This window comes from Rhinolophus hipposideros, assembly GCF_964194185.1.
Source record: "Rhinolophus hipposideros genome assembly, chromosome: 2".
Lineage (NCBI taxonomy): Eukaryota > Metazoa > Chordata > Mammalia > Chiroptera > Rhinolophidae > Rhinolophus > Rhinolophus hipposideros.
The window spans coordinates 49,199,691-49,212,749 of record NC_138048.1 but is presented as its reverse complement, the minus strand read 5'-3'; the positions used below and the strand labels follow the sequence as shown (position 1 = coordinate 49,212,749).

The 13,059-nt window shown below is 40.5% G+C and overlaps 1 protein-coding gene across 6 annotated transcripts in view; it reads left to right on the top strand.

Moving 5' to 3' along the window:
- Window positions 1-13,059, top strand: part of HACD2 (3-hydroxyacyl-CoA dehydratase 2) — a 91,739-nt gene that overhangs the window by 58,300 nt on the left and 20,380 nt on the right. The gene's annotated exons all lie outside the window — the stretch shown is intronic.

Below are 13,059 nucleotides of genomic sequence, written 5' to 3'. Positions count from 1 at the left end.
CAAGGATTCATTTTTCTGTTTTCCAGTCCCGATAACTTGTCACCATCATTATTGGATTCTTTGGGGCTCATGAAATGCATTTATCCATTGACATTATTCTGGTGTTTTCTTTGTCTTCTGTTCTTCCAAAGTCTGTCAAAACATTCTGTTTTTCGGGATTTATGTTGACAGTTTCATTTGTATTTCAATTAATGAAGTTTTTAAACTTTCTATTGTCACATGATATGTATACAGAAAAATGCACACAGCTGATGAGGTTTTAACCAAAGTTGGTTAAGCTATTATTTTTGTTACATTCGTATGGAAGTTGCAGATGCACAGGCTTTTTTTTTTTTTAAGCTCTTTCCTTGAAGATGTCTGAACTTTCCATGCAGGAAGAATGTAAAACAATCACATACTTCTTTTAGAGTGATCACATTTCTTAAAAAAAGAAAAAGTTTAAAAAAAACAGGCAAGTAAATCCTAGTGTACCATATTGCCCTTTGTTCTCACTTTTGTTTATGGAGTAAGGAAACCATGTGACCTCTTCATTCATTTCAAGGTTCTTTCTACAAGTCATCATTTTATCCTATATTTCTTCCTCCCTTACTTTCATGTATACAGTATTTCCTTTTCCTTTTTAAAACAACTCATAGTTTTCACTTCCCAATGGTCTCAAGTGACCTATTTCTTTCTAATAGTAGCTCATTTACATTCTTAACTAGGTAAGTATGTACTTTGAATAATTAAATGTTAGTTAAGTGAAGACAGAGAGTACTGTCAACTGTGGAGGGTGTGATCGCTTTGCCAGTACTGTCCAGGTGCTACCGCACCAGCTGGTAGATTATTCATGGCCTCTGCGTCTCCTTTTCTCTTCTGCTTCTGGACCACTCCTCTGCGTATTAGCCCTTCTGGCAAACAGGGTAGCAAGTAAATCAAAAATGCTCACAGTTCAAGTCAAGCAGTTCTGTTAGCCACATTACTGTTAGCAACATTTGCCAGTTTCCTGGGAGACCATTAAGCATGTTGGCTTTAAAAGCAATTGAATGTCTGTGTATTACAGGTACATGGACCGCCGTTGTCCTCAGAACTGCACTGCCAGACATACGGGTAGACATGACATTTAGCAAGTGGTTTCAGATACAGTGTCATATTTGAGCTTTACAGTAATTTAAGTTATATACTTACTACATTTGCATATTCATAACTGTTCCTCTGTGACCAAACTTAACCAGTTTCTACTATCATTCACATATCATTTTCCTCAGAATGTGGTACAGTAAATGCTACTGTCTTTCTGCCACCTCTTGGTGACACTTTTACATATACCCTACGGATGAACTGACTTACTCCTTTCTCACGTGAATAGTAGGATTCAGTGTTTGCTGTTCCAGGATCACAGTACTTTTCTCCTCATTTCCCTTTTCTTTGAACAGAACTCATTCAGCACTTTGTTTATGGCAGCCCACCCCAAGTCTTTGATTGCACTGAGAAGCCTGTTGCTGTGGCATCTTGGGAGCCCGTCGGCGGGCCTATTCCTCAGTCCCTTCTCTTGGCCAAATGCTGTTTTCCTGCCTTCGGGTTTCATATTAGCTTTAATTCAGTTTGTTCTCTTCAAAATTACCCGTGACTTCCCTGCCAAACTTTCATTCTTTCGTTTTTTCCTAAAACAGCTTTAAAATGTCTTTATTTTCCTAATATTCAGCTCTGTTTACTTTAGTAGTGGGAACCACATAACTAAGGCGCAAGGATATTCCCCTCAGAAATAACTGCTCAGTATAGTATAGCCCACTGCCTCACAGTAATGTTCAAATTCTTTTCCCAGTAGTCTGCTTTCAGTTTCAGTTTCTTTTCACATCATAGTTCCCTGTAAAGTGGACAAGAGCTACTCGTGTTCACAGCATTGCATTTGGATTTGAACTCTTGCTCTGCCCTCTTGGGGCAGCTCATCCTTTCCATGCTTATTCCCTTGTTTTCCTGTAATTGTACATCGTGTGCTAAGGTGTAGCCTATATACCTTTTAGTACTAGATACTACTTTTTTCATATTTGAGGTGTATTTCCTTTTAAGAGCACCCCCCCACATTTGTCAAGCTAATTCTCTATCTCACTGAATGCTATTCCCATAAATGTTGCCATGTACATTGTAGAACTAAAAGGTAATGAGATGATTTTCTTTTATGACATATAAGGAACCACCCATCAGCTATTGTGATACCTTGATTGGCAAGATATCAAAGAAAAAAATTGTGGTCTCCATGTTCACAAGGTTTTTCTTGACCTAACATAGCAAGTAGCCTTCCCACTTTTTTCCTTTTAAAAAGAGACCATATATGTGACCAAAGTAAATCTGACCAAAACAGCAAGCTCAGGTGGGAAGTAGGGCCTAGGGGATACAGAAGGGAATCAGCAATTCTAGCTGACCTCTTTCCTTTCCATCTTTCCCACCTGTCTCTCAGACCTGAACTGGCTCCTTCCCGTCCCTTAGACTGGCTGGCCATTGCTGCCACCACATGGAGCCGCCCCGGTCATTTGTTCTTCTCACCCTCTGTTGGGTCTGTTCTTTCTCTTCACATTAAAGTGAAACAAGATTGGCATTTTTCAAAGTGAACTGCAGTGGGGAATGCCACCTTCCATCCCTCACTACAATCCCCGCTTCAAAAACAGACAAGTTCACTGGGCACATACCCTTCCTTGTGCAAAAGTAGCTAAGCTGAGCCCAGATTCCTGGACACACAAGTAGGCCACTGTCTCTTTTCGTGGCCCAGCCCTCTTTGAAAGAAGCCACCCCAAATCCTCTCCTGAGTTCTTCGTGTAAGATCAGATGTCCCCGGTCACCTCCATGGCCAGTAGTTGAGAAAGAAGTTGCTAAGCTCACACTGTGGCTTTAGCCCAAGTGCAGTGAAACTGCCTACACTTCACTAGGGTAATTTGCGTAAGTGGAACTGCACCTGGAATGCTGAGCCTGCTTTCTTTCTCACCCTTTGCCACCATTGGAGAAAGGGATGTTTTCCCGCATTCCTCTGGAATGTTCTGTGAGTTCTGATTTCACTGGTCAGCCGTCTCCCACCTCTTTTTTGGCATGCTGCTGGGCTTTGTGACACTTAATCTGCCATTCTTGCCAACTTCTCAGCAAGATGCTTACAAAAAGCCTGTAATCAGTATTTTAAAAAGCTAGTAACCTCCACTTTGTTATCATTATACTGGTTTTTGTTTGCTTGCTACCTTATCGTTTACAGAGGGCTTTGTTAAACTACATCATGATCATTCACTCTTGACAACCATCCCTTGAGGTAGGTTGGAGCCTCTTCCATTTAGAGTTTGGAAACTAGAGAGGCAAAGTGACTGTCACACGTCCAACAAATGGCAGAGTTGACTGTCCCACTGCATCAGTTTCCTTCTCACCATTTAGAAATGTTATGTGAGCACATCCTTCTTTTCACGCGCTAACCATGCTTTCTCTATCTCGTATGGAGTTGGAAACCTGTCTCAGATCCAGAAGCACTTTCCCTCTTCAGCAGTTCTGTCATGCCACATGCATATCCAGACGTGATTCTCCAAGGACGTCATTTATACGTGACATGCTCACACCAGGTGTGGACCTGGATGCTTGTCTGCAACACGTTGCCCACTTGCTCCTGTTTTTTCAGTGCTCAGGGAGCTCTGTGATGAACGCCTCCAATGAACTGGCCTTTTACCATGAAAGTTCCAAAACGGGTTTTCATGTTGGGGTGTATGGACTATTTGGAACCTAATTACCCAGAAAGCTTATTTAAAAATGCACATTCCAGGTCCCACCCCACACTTGGGAGTAGAGCCAGAGAATCATCATTGTTATTGAGCTTCTCAGATAGTTTTATGAATTCTAAGGTTTGAGAAATGCTCTAAGATGTTGTGCTCTAACTTTTATTTGACTTTTTTCTTGATTTTACTTCACATTTCTACTGAATTTACTTGAATCCTAATCAAATCTCACCGTCTCTTTTCCAAGTCCAAGAGCTATAATTTCATTCATGAAGAATGAAAGCCTTAGAGTTACCTTATGCTGCTAAGTTAAGGTACTATGTGTTATCTGGTGCCTTCTCCAAAATCCAGTGTCTGCTGAGCTGAGGCTCATGTGCACCTAAGAGGAAGCTTGAGAGGCCCGTTCCGAAGGCAGAGGAAGATAAGAAATCACAGCACTGAAGAAGCAAAACTAACTTTCATTTGTTCAATTTAAGAGAGTCATAAGGAATCCAGCTGCTTCGCTTTGGGAGGGGGCTGCTGGGAAAGACTCCGTCCTGGGCATGTGCTTCACACTGCCCGGCCAGCACCCCCGGCAGATTTAGGAGGTCATTTCCACTTGAGGAAAGGCTGTGCAAACATCTCTCTTTCTGGGATTGCTCAAGAAGTGTCACCTTCCTTGGATAGTTTTATTCTTTTCTAAGGAATGCGAACGCAGTATTCTAGAACCATCCTCCCATGACCAACCCCTTATGCAAGGAATTGATAAGTGTTGGCTTTGACACCTACCCTGTGGCTTAGGACAGAGCACTTCAACTTTCTGAGCCTTGTTTTTCTCATCTGTAAAATGGTAATACTAATATCTGCCCTGCTTATGTCAGAGCTTTTGTGAAGATTAGGTGAAAGGACTATCTGAAAACAGTATTTAGAAATCAAAGTCTTTAGCATGTAATTTTTTTGCCGAGCAGCTTCTGAAATCCCTTACAAAGCAGTTTCATTTCAGAAGGAATGCTACTTCCTTCATAGATGGAACACAATTTTGTTTGTCTTCTTTTCCTCTTCTTTTTCACTCTTGTGGAAGCTAAAATACAAAGTAATATGCTATCTCCCACACTCCAGTGCAATGCAACCAAAGCAGGTTTTTCTTGGCCGGGTCCTCCAACTGGGTTCACCGTATGCCCATGCTCTTGCCACCTCTTGAGGTGCTTCTCTTGTTAGCTTCTTACCTGTGGCTGCACACGCTTCTTTGTCCCTAATGGTTATCCGTGAACATGGCGTTTCGGTGAGGCAGGAAGCGTGTCTTATCCCCATCAATCAGATGAAGAGCTAAAGTTTTGTGTGTGGGGCACATCATCCCTCAGGTACCGTCTTGGACCAGAAGTCATGCCACTCTGTCTTCAAGCCCATTGCCCTTTCCACGGTGAATTCCATCTCAGTTAGCAGAGTCCATTGGATGCATTCAGTATCTTTTGGCCCCCTCGAATGCTAAATGTCTAAAATTCCCCTCCCTATTCCATCTATTCCCTTACTTTCTATTTTAAATAGTTCTGTAGGTGGATTTGCATCACCCTCACTTTTAAAATTAGTACCTCTCCTAAAGGTAGAAAACCTCATCATTTGATTGTTAATCAGACACTGTCAAACTTGAGACAGCTCCTAGACAAATGCCACCGTACTGTAGTGTCACTTCCACACCTGTTAATAATGGACACTTAAAGGTAGTGTTACTTTTCTCATAGCATGATGATTCATTTTGCCAGTACCTATATTTAGCATAGGTGATGTTGGCAAAATCAGATTATCTGTTTTTCTCTGTGTTTTCCTGTCTTTCCCTTTCCAACATTTTCTTGAGCTGTGTATAAAGATTTTATTTCAAAATATCGAAAAACATTTAGATCCTTTCAGGTTCAGTGCAGGTTCACTTCTGACAGCCCATGTTGTGTCTTGCTCCCATTGTCTTAAATTCTTTTGTAGTCCTTGAAAAACTCCACTGGAACTCATTACTGTTCTTTGATAATAAAATCAGCTATGTTGAAAAACAATAAACATCTGAAACCATGCAAACCAAGGTTACCACCACTTCCTACAGAACATAGCCCCCTTTGTCTATTACTAGCCGACTAGGTTCCAAGCTCTACAAAATCAGGAAATTGGTTTCATTTGTCTTTCCTGCTTCTCTTTTTCTTGTCTGGGCTCTCCTCCCTCTGGTGACCCTTCCCCTCAGGTACCCCTCATTGAAGCTTCTTAGGACTTTTGCTTTTGCTCTCTTACCCCACGGGCGAAGTCTGACATCCACCATTCCTGATAGTTGGTTCTGGCATGACAGGGAGCAGTTACACCCAGCAAACTCCCCGGAAGGCGGCACAGTTATCTTTATTTGGGGGAATGTCACTGGGGTAGAGCAGAGCAGGACCAGCCCTGCCCCAGCCTCCCTGATTCTAGACCATCCTGACAGACGCCCGATAGCTTCAGGCTTGAGCACTGTTGGCTTCTTTTCCCTCTTCCCCAGAACTTTCAGATCTTAGGTTTTCCAGTATATGTTACACTTTGGTTAGTCTTTTTAAATATGATGCTAACCCCCCTCTTCCGTTTAATTGATGTTCTGGGTGCGTCTGTGGGGTCTCCTACAGAGCTCCCATTTCTTATAATGAAAGTTCTGAAAAATAAAATTTAAAAAATTTCTGACATTTATTATTGGAACATATCCTCTTCAAATATAAGATGTTTTATCCTATTAGGTAGCATCTTAATCTATGTACTGCTGCTTACAAATAGAAGGAAGCCTGTTTAGAGCCAAATCTGCTTGCAGTCCTGAGACTAACAAAGGTGCTTGACTTTTGACACTAGGAAACTGTCATGGGAAAGGAATGACAGTGAAGGAAGAAAAAAATTGTTACCTTGGGTGTGAAATAGTAGTTTCCCAAATAAGCCCATGAGATTTACAGGCTGGGAGCCTAAGTGATTTCAGCTTTGGTTATATGTCATCAGCTTGAAATAAAGAATAACATGGGGAAACAAAGCGCTGTGTCACAGAACTATGCTGTCAAGTTGTATGTCAGTGGGGCGTTACCAATACGTGAATTCTGGCATTCACACCAGTTTTTATCTATGCTTTGAAAGTGAAATGAATTACTTTGCTTCTTTAGACTGCTTATTTCAGGCCAGAAAAACCCAGTAACTTTTTGGGACTGTGTAGTAATGAGATATGTTGGTTATCTACATTTTTCTTCTGGGTATTTCCTCTCCCAGCACTGTCCAGAACTTCCTGCAATGGTGGAAATGTTCTATGTCTGTGCTTTTCACAACAGTAGCTGCAAGCTATATGTAAACACATATTGGACCCCTGAAATGAGGTTAGTGTGATTGAGGAACTTAATTTTAATTTATTTCAATTTTATTTTAAATAGCCGCATGTGACTGGAGGTTACCATATCGGACAGTATAGCTATAGATGTTCAGTATTCAGTGTGATATTTATTATTCTCTTGACTTCAATTAGGTGTTCATATGTTTTATTTCATGCACATGACTGTATGATTTTTTTTAAAACCAAATAGTCAAAGCACATTTATATGGTACACTTGATATGCTGTGTTCTTTAAATCCGGGGACTTTTTTTTAGTGCTCTGTAGATTAAATCGTTATCCAAATCCTAAGTGCAGGTGTGGGCAGCAGTGTGGGTGGTGTTCTCAGCTGCTGCAGTAGTAGCTGCTGCTTAGCTGGTGAGGCTGGACGCCAGGCACCACCTTTCAGAGGCCCAGAGCTTGGCCCCTGCAGCAGATTCCCCATGACAACATGTCCCATGTTTGCCCTTGTGGAAAACCATTTCACAGGACTTTTCTCTCCTATTTGAGTTAAAAGATGCCATCGAAGAATAGTCGGCATTATTACCCTAATGAGCTCAGAGAATCTCATTTCACACTGTAGAAGTGAGATGATTGGCATGCATCGTGAGCATTGCAAAAATATGTCAGCAAAGTCAAGGAAAGTTAGAAACGATTACCTGTAAACTGCTTTTAAACAGGGTGCTCCACAGGACAAGGAGTGGCACTTTTACAGCATTCATTAATATTCATTTGGAAACTTCTGACACGTGGCAGGAGGAACTCTCTTAAATTGGTCTTTTATATACTGTAGCTTTTTCAATATAACTTTGTTTTAAAGCACAAATATGGAGTATCAGATAGTTTAGTTAGAAACACATAAATTGTCGAGAATACCAGTACATTCACCCTCCTGACAGTTGGCCTACACAGGGAATACAGCAGGTAACTGGTCTCCTTGGGAATCTTGAAGGAATCGTCCCCTCCCCTCGTGCCTATTAAATATATAAAATATATTTCCATTTCTTTGAGCAAAAGGGTACAATAACCTTTTTTACTTACCTATATCAAGAAGCCCTAGAAGTCAGGAAGCATTCATTACAAACTGTGATTGCAACGGATAAAATAAAGCGTATTACTAAGTTGTCTGCCTTTTCCAGAGACAGGAGCCTTTTCAAGTCTGAATTGAAACCCTGGTGCACTTCGGGAATTTGTAAGACATGACTTGATATACGTGTGTGGGTGCATGCCCAGAGTAAGCTTTGCATTGTAGAGGGGACGGGAACTAATGACTGGGCTTGATGCGTTAAAGATTTAACTTTTGTTTTCTTCAGATTGCCACCATAAACGTTTGTTTTTAACAGGATGAGTTTTGGCATATTCTCCTTTTTACTTTATTTTGCTCTGGCAAAAAAATTGCCAGAATAACCAAATTTGAAAGTTGTGCATCTCTTTTGCCGTCTGCATTGGTGCTGTCTTATTAGGTCAAGTTTAAAAAAATCTTTTGCTGAGGTTATAGCTTCAAAGAAAGGTATCTTCAGAGCCTCAAGTGTTGTAAAAACTAATCAAACTAACCACATTAAAAAATTTTTTCATAGTTTTTCAAACTTTAGTTTTCCAAAACCTTTTAATTGTGTAGCACTTGGCATCTGTAGCAGAGGTTATCACCTGGCAGCAGATGCCTGTCCTGTAGGTGGGTTTTAAACGAAAGTTCAAGAAAAACAGCGTGACTGGCAGGTGCAAGTGCCGTTTCACAAGAGTGGCAGTGCTTCTTTAGCTGGTGACGGCTGACCAAACCCAGGTGTATGCAGCCTGAATACTTAAAGACAGAAAGCCAGATGATTTTTTTAAAATGTGGAATCTCCCAGTTTTAAAAACTGGCTCAAATATTTTTAAAGCACTGTACAAGCCCAAACAGAAATCTGTGGATGAGGACCACAGGCCACTGTTTTAATATTTCTGCTCCAGGAGTTGGTATACATAGGCTTTATTGTTATTTTCTGTCATATTGAAATTATTGCAATTATTAAACTGGCATAGAACAAAAATAACCTTAACGTTTCACAATATGTAGCCAATTTCACGTTCTTTAGACATGTCAGTTACATTTCTGACAGTGAGCCATCCTCTGGAGTGTTGGGCGGGCACATTGGGATACTGCATTTGGGCATTTGGGGGAAGATTGTGGGGTGAGTATGCCCAGCCCTCCCCATGGGGCCACAGTGACCGACTGCTGTGATTCTGGACTGGATTGGATAGTATGATAAATGTTGGGACTAAATATGACCCCCTTCTGATGTGATCTCCATGTTTGAGTTGAAGGAAATAGTTGCATGAAAACTTTTCAGTCAGTAACATGCTCTTTGGAAGTGAGATAACCAAATAGAATTCAGGAGGAATATTGGGAAAGGCTAGCATAGCAGCTAGTGAGGTCCGTAGACATCCCAAAGTTGATAGAAGTACATCAAGTAGATGGAGAAATGGCATCTCTTAAACAAGCAATCAAAAGCAAAACAAAACATTATCTTGGTATTTGAACCAAAGAGACAGCCACCAGCCTGAGTTACAGCAATGGCTAGCATAGATCATAAATATTAGTTGAATTCAATTTTCATTTCAATTGCCATTTATTAAATAGCTGGCACTTTACTAAGCACATTTTTCTAATTGTACAACAACCATGCACAGGCAAATACTATCTCCAATTTCCATATGAGGATGCCGAGATTCCGACAAGACTCAGATGATAAGTAACTTGCCTTGGAGCACGCAGCCTAGAAGTAAGGAGGTCTGTTTGATTCCAAAGTTGTACTGATTGGAGGAGAGGCGAGTTGTAGTAACTAGCTAGGCTTGATGAGGAAGCTACCACTCTTCCTTCATGTTTCCCAGGAAATGGGCTGAATACATAGTAACATTAAATTGCACTAATGGGAACATTTTAGCATTCAGACCTGCATGTCTGACTTTGTCAAAAATGTAGAATTGATTGAGCATTATTGACTGCATGCTTATACATTTTTCTCATTGCATGTTCAGAAAAGTTTATTTCATGACCAAGAGTTGTTTTGGTAGGTCAAATGTTTAACTAGACCATCACCACATCAAAAAATAGTCTTTAGTTATTGTGTTTTAATGGAAAGAGTTTTTAACCAGTTTCCTTTGTCATTGCAGATTTTTAAAAAATCTATATAGATGCACATTTTTCTCTCCTATCAACATTTCTTTATAATATAACTCACATTCTTCCGTAAAGAAAAAAACCACAGTATTTTCTGGTGTGTTCACTATGTACCCTATCATGGATTTTTAATAAATATTAAATCATGAGTCATGCGAAAAGACTAATAGTAATCCAAACATCTTTAAAAACAAAAAAAGCCACCACATGTCAATATTTATTGCATTTCAATTTCTTTTTTATCAAGGATAAAATTCCTTTTAAGTAGATAACTAAATGAGTTACAGTTTTTGTTCTGAAAGCTTAACAAAATTACAGAACGGACAAGGAGTGTCAGGACAAGGAGGAGGGCCAGTCCAGGCCCTCGGCTGACGTCACAACCAGACGTCAGCCTGAGGGGCCTCAGCCTCACTCACTGGGCAGTTGCCCTCCTCACCCAAGGCTGTTCCACCTGAGTCAGGACATGCAGGCTCAGACTGCAGATGATCACCACCTATTTATTGATTCATTCTTATGCGCTCAGCAAATATTTACTCAGTGTTGTCTATGCTCTGGTATTGCGCTAAGCACAGGCATACATGAAAAAGGAAATTGATCGGTGCTGTCCTCACAGGGCTTCCAGCATAGTACAGGAGTAGAATCGAGCAGACAGCAATACCATACAGTAGGATAACTGATAAGGCAGAGGACGAATGGGGTGCTGGCCACGTGCCACACTTCAGCTGCCCCGGTTGAGGGGGCTCCAAGGAACTGGTCCAGTCTCCCAGGCCCAATTGTTTCCCCTCATGGAGTGGTCTTGGGAGTTAATTAATACATATAAAGCACTTAAAAGAGTACCTAACACTTAGTAAGTGCTCAATTAATGTTAGCTACATGTTAACTATGATGTAACCTAATCTTTTCAAAAATTTTTAATGACAAATTTCTGTATAACTACTTTGAATTTTTTTCTAGGTCCTGAGGTTTAAAACAGATATATTAATAATTGACTTTTCACATAGAAATGAATGGTTTTTGTGCTTATTAAAATAGTTTCACAGTTGGCTGGTGAAAATTTACACATAATTATTTTTATAATACTTAAGGAATAATTAGCCCTGCTAATGGGAGTTATTATCTTAATCATCGTTATCCTATTCTAAAGCATTTATTAAAAATTTTATTTTGCCTTATATAACTAGGCTAACCCCTCTTCAAAATAATTTTGTGGACCTGCCCTCGAAGTATTTACAGTCTAAGACAATAGTAATGTTGATACAAATTGTGGGTCAGCATTAAATCTATTATTCCTTCTCGAGTTACCCCCTCTTAATGTGCTCTTATTTATATGTTTTGTTGTAAATATTCTAATGTCTTTTCTGTGGACTGTTGCATGCCTGTTCCAGAAGATTCGGAGGCTTCATATTAGTAACGATATATCTAGAAATCAGATGATTGTTGTATTTGCTTCTTTGTAATTGTGCCCCTAGAGTGATTGCTTAGCATCTCGATGATTTTTTTTAGTTTATTTTGAAATAATTTCAAATTTACAGAAAAGTTGCCAGAACAGTACAAAAAACTCATACTCCCTTCCCTCAGATTCCCCAGCTATTGGCATTTTTCTGCATTTGTTCTTTCACCCACTGTTCTGTATTTATACAGCTATTATCATTGGTCTTTTTCTGAACCTTGAAAGCGAGCTGTACTTGATGTCCTGTCACCCCTAAATATTTAAGTACCTGTGTCAAATACTCTCCTATATCACCTGCATACAACCCTCCAATCAGGAAACCAACACTGATACGAGAGTACAGTCTTGTCCACAGGCCCCATCAGATTTCACTAACTGGCCAAACAATGTCTCTGTTTTTCCCCTTTTTTGGAATGGCAAATATTTCACTAAGTATCTTCTATGCTCCAGGTATGATGTTAAGCACTAGGATACTCAGAGGGAAAGGAGAAACATGGTGCTGTGGTATTCCTGCCACATGCGTGTTACATTTACCGTGTTTCCCCGAAAATAGGACCGAGCCGGACCATCAGCTCTAATGCATCTTTTGGAGCAAACATTAATATAAGACCCAGTGTTATGTTATACCCAGTCTTAGAGTGAAATAAGACCAGGTCTTATATTAATGTTTGCTCCAGAAGACACATTAGAGCTGATGGTCCAGCTCGGTCTTACTTTCGGGGAAACACGGTAGGTGTCAAGTCTCTTTAGCCCCATCCGTCTGGAAGAGCCTCTTAGCCGTGCTCTGCCTCTCACGTCCTTGATAATTTTAAAGAGTGCAGGCATTAGGTTCTCCAGGGTGACGCTCAGTCTAGACCCATCCAGTGTTCCCACGTGAGCAGTTCAAGCCATGCGTCCTTGGCGGGAATACTACAGGAATAGTGTCACGCTCTTCTCAGGATAATACATGAGGTGGTGGTGTCTGACCACCCGTCCTACCCCTGCTGCTGACTCCACTCATCTGCTCCTATTCGTGTCTGCCAGCTTTCTCCGTTTTCCGGTCACTCTTTCCTCTTTGTTAATTTCTATTTTGTGGGCATGACTCCTGCCTGTCTCAGCCACCTCTGTGGTGGTCACCAAGTGGTGATTCTCTGTTTCTGCCATTTGTTTCACATGTGTTAATTGGCATCCTGCTGTAAGGAACAGCTTCCCTTTCTCCCATTTGTTTATTCATTCATTTTATATCAATTTGGACTCGGGAATTTTCATATGATCTAGTGTTCGTGACTTTTTTGTTTACTTCGATGCTAAAATTCTCAGTGATTTGGCCAGCGAGAGCCCTTTCTCCTTCTCCTTTTGACTTGTCTCTATCATTTGTTGAGCATTTCCTGACTTTCGGACAAAAAAGATTTCCAGACTCACCTTGTA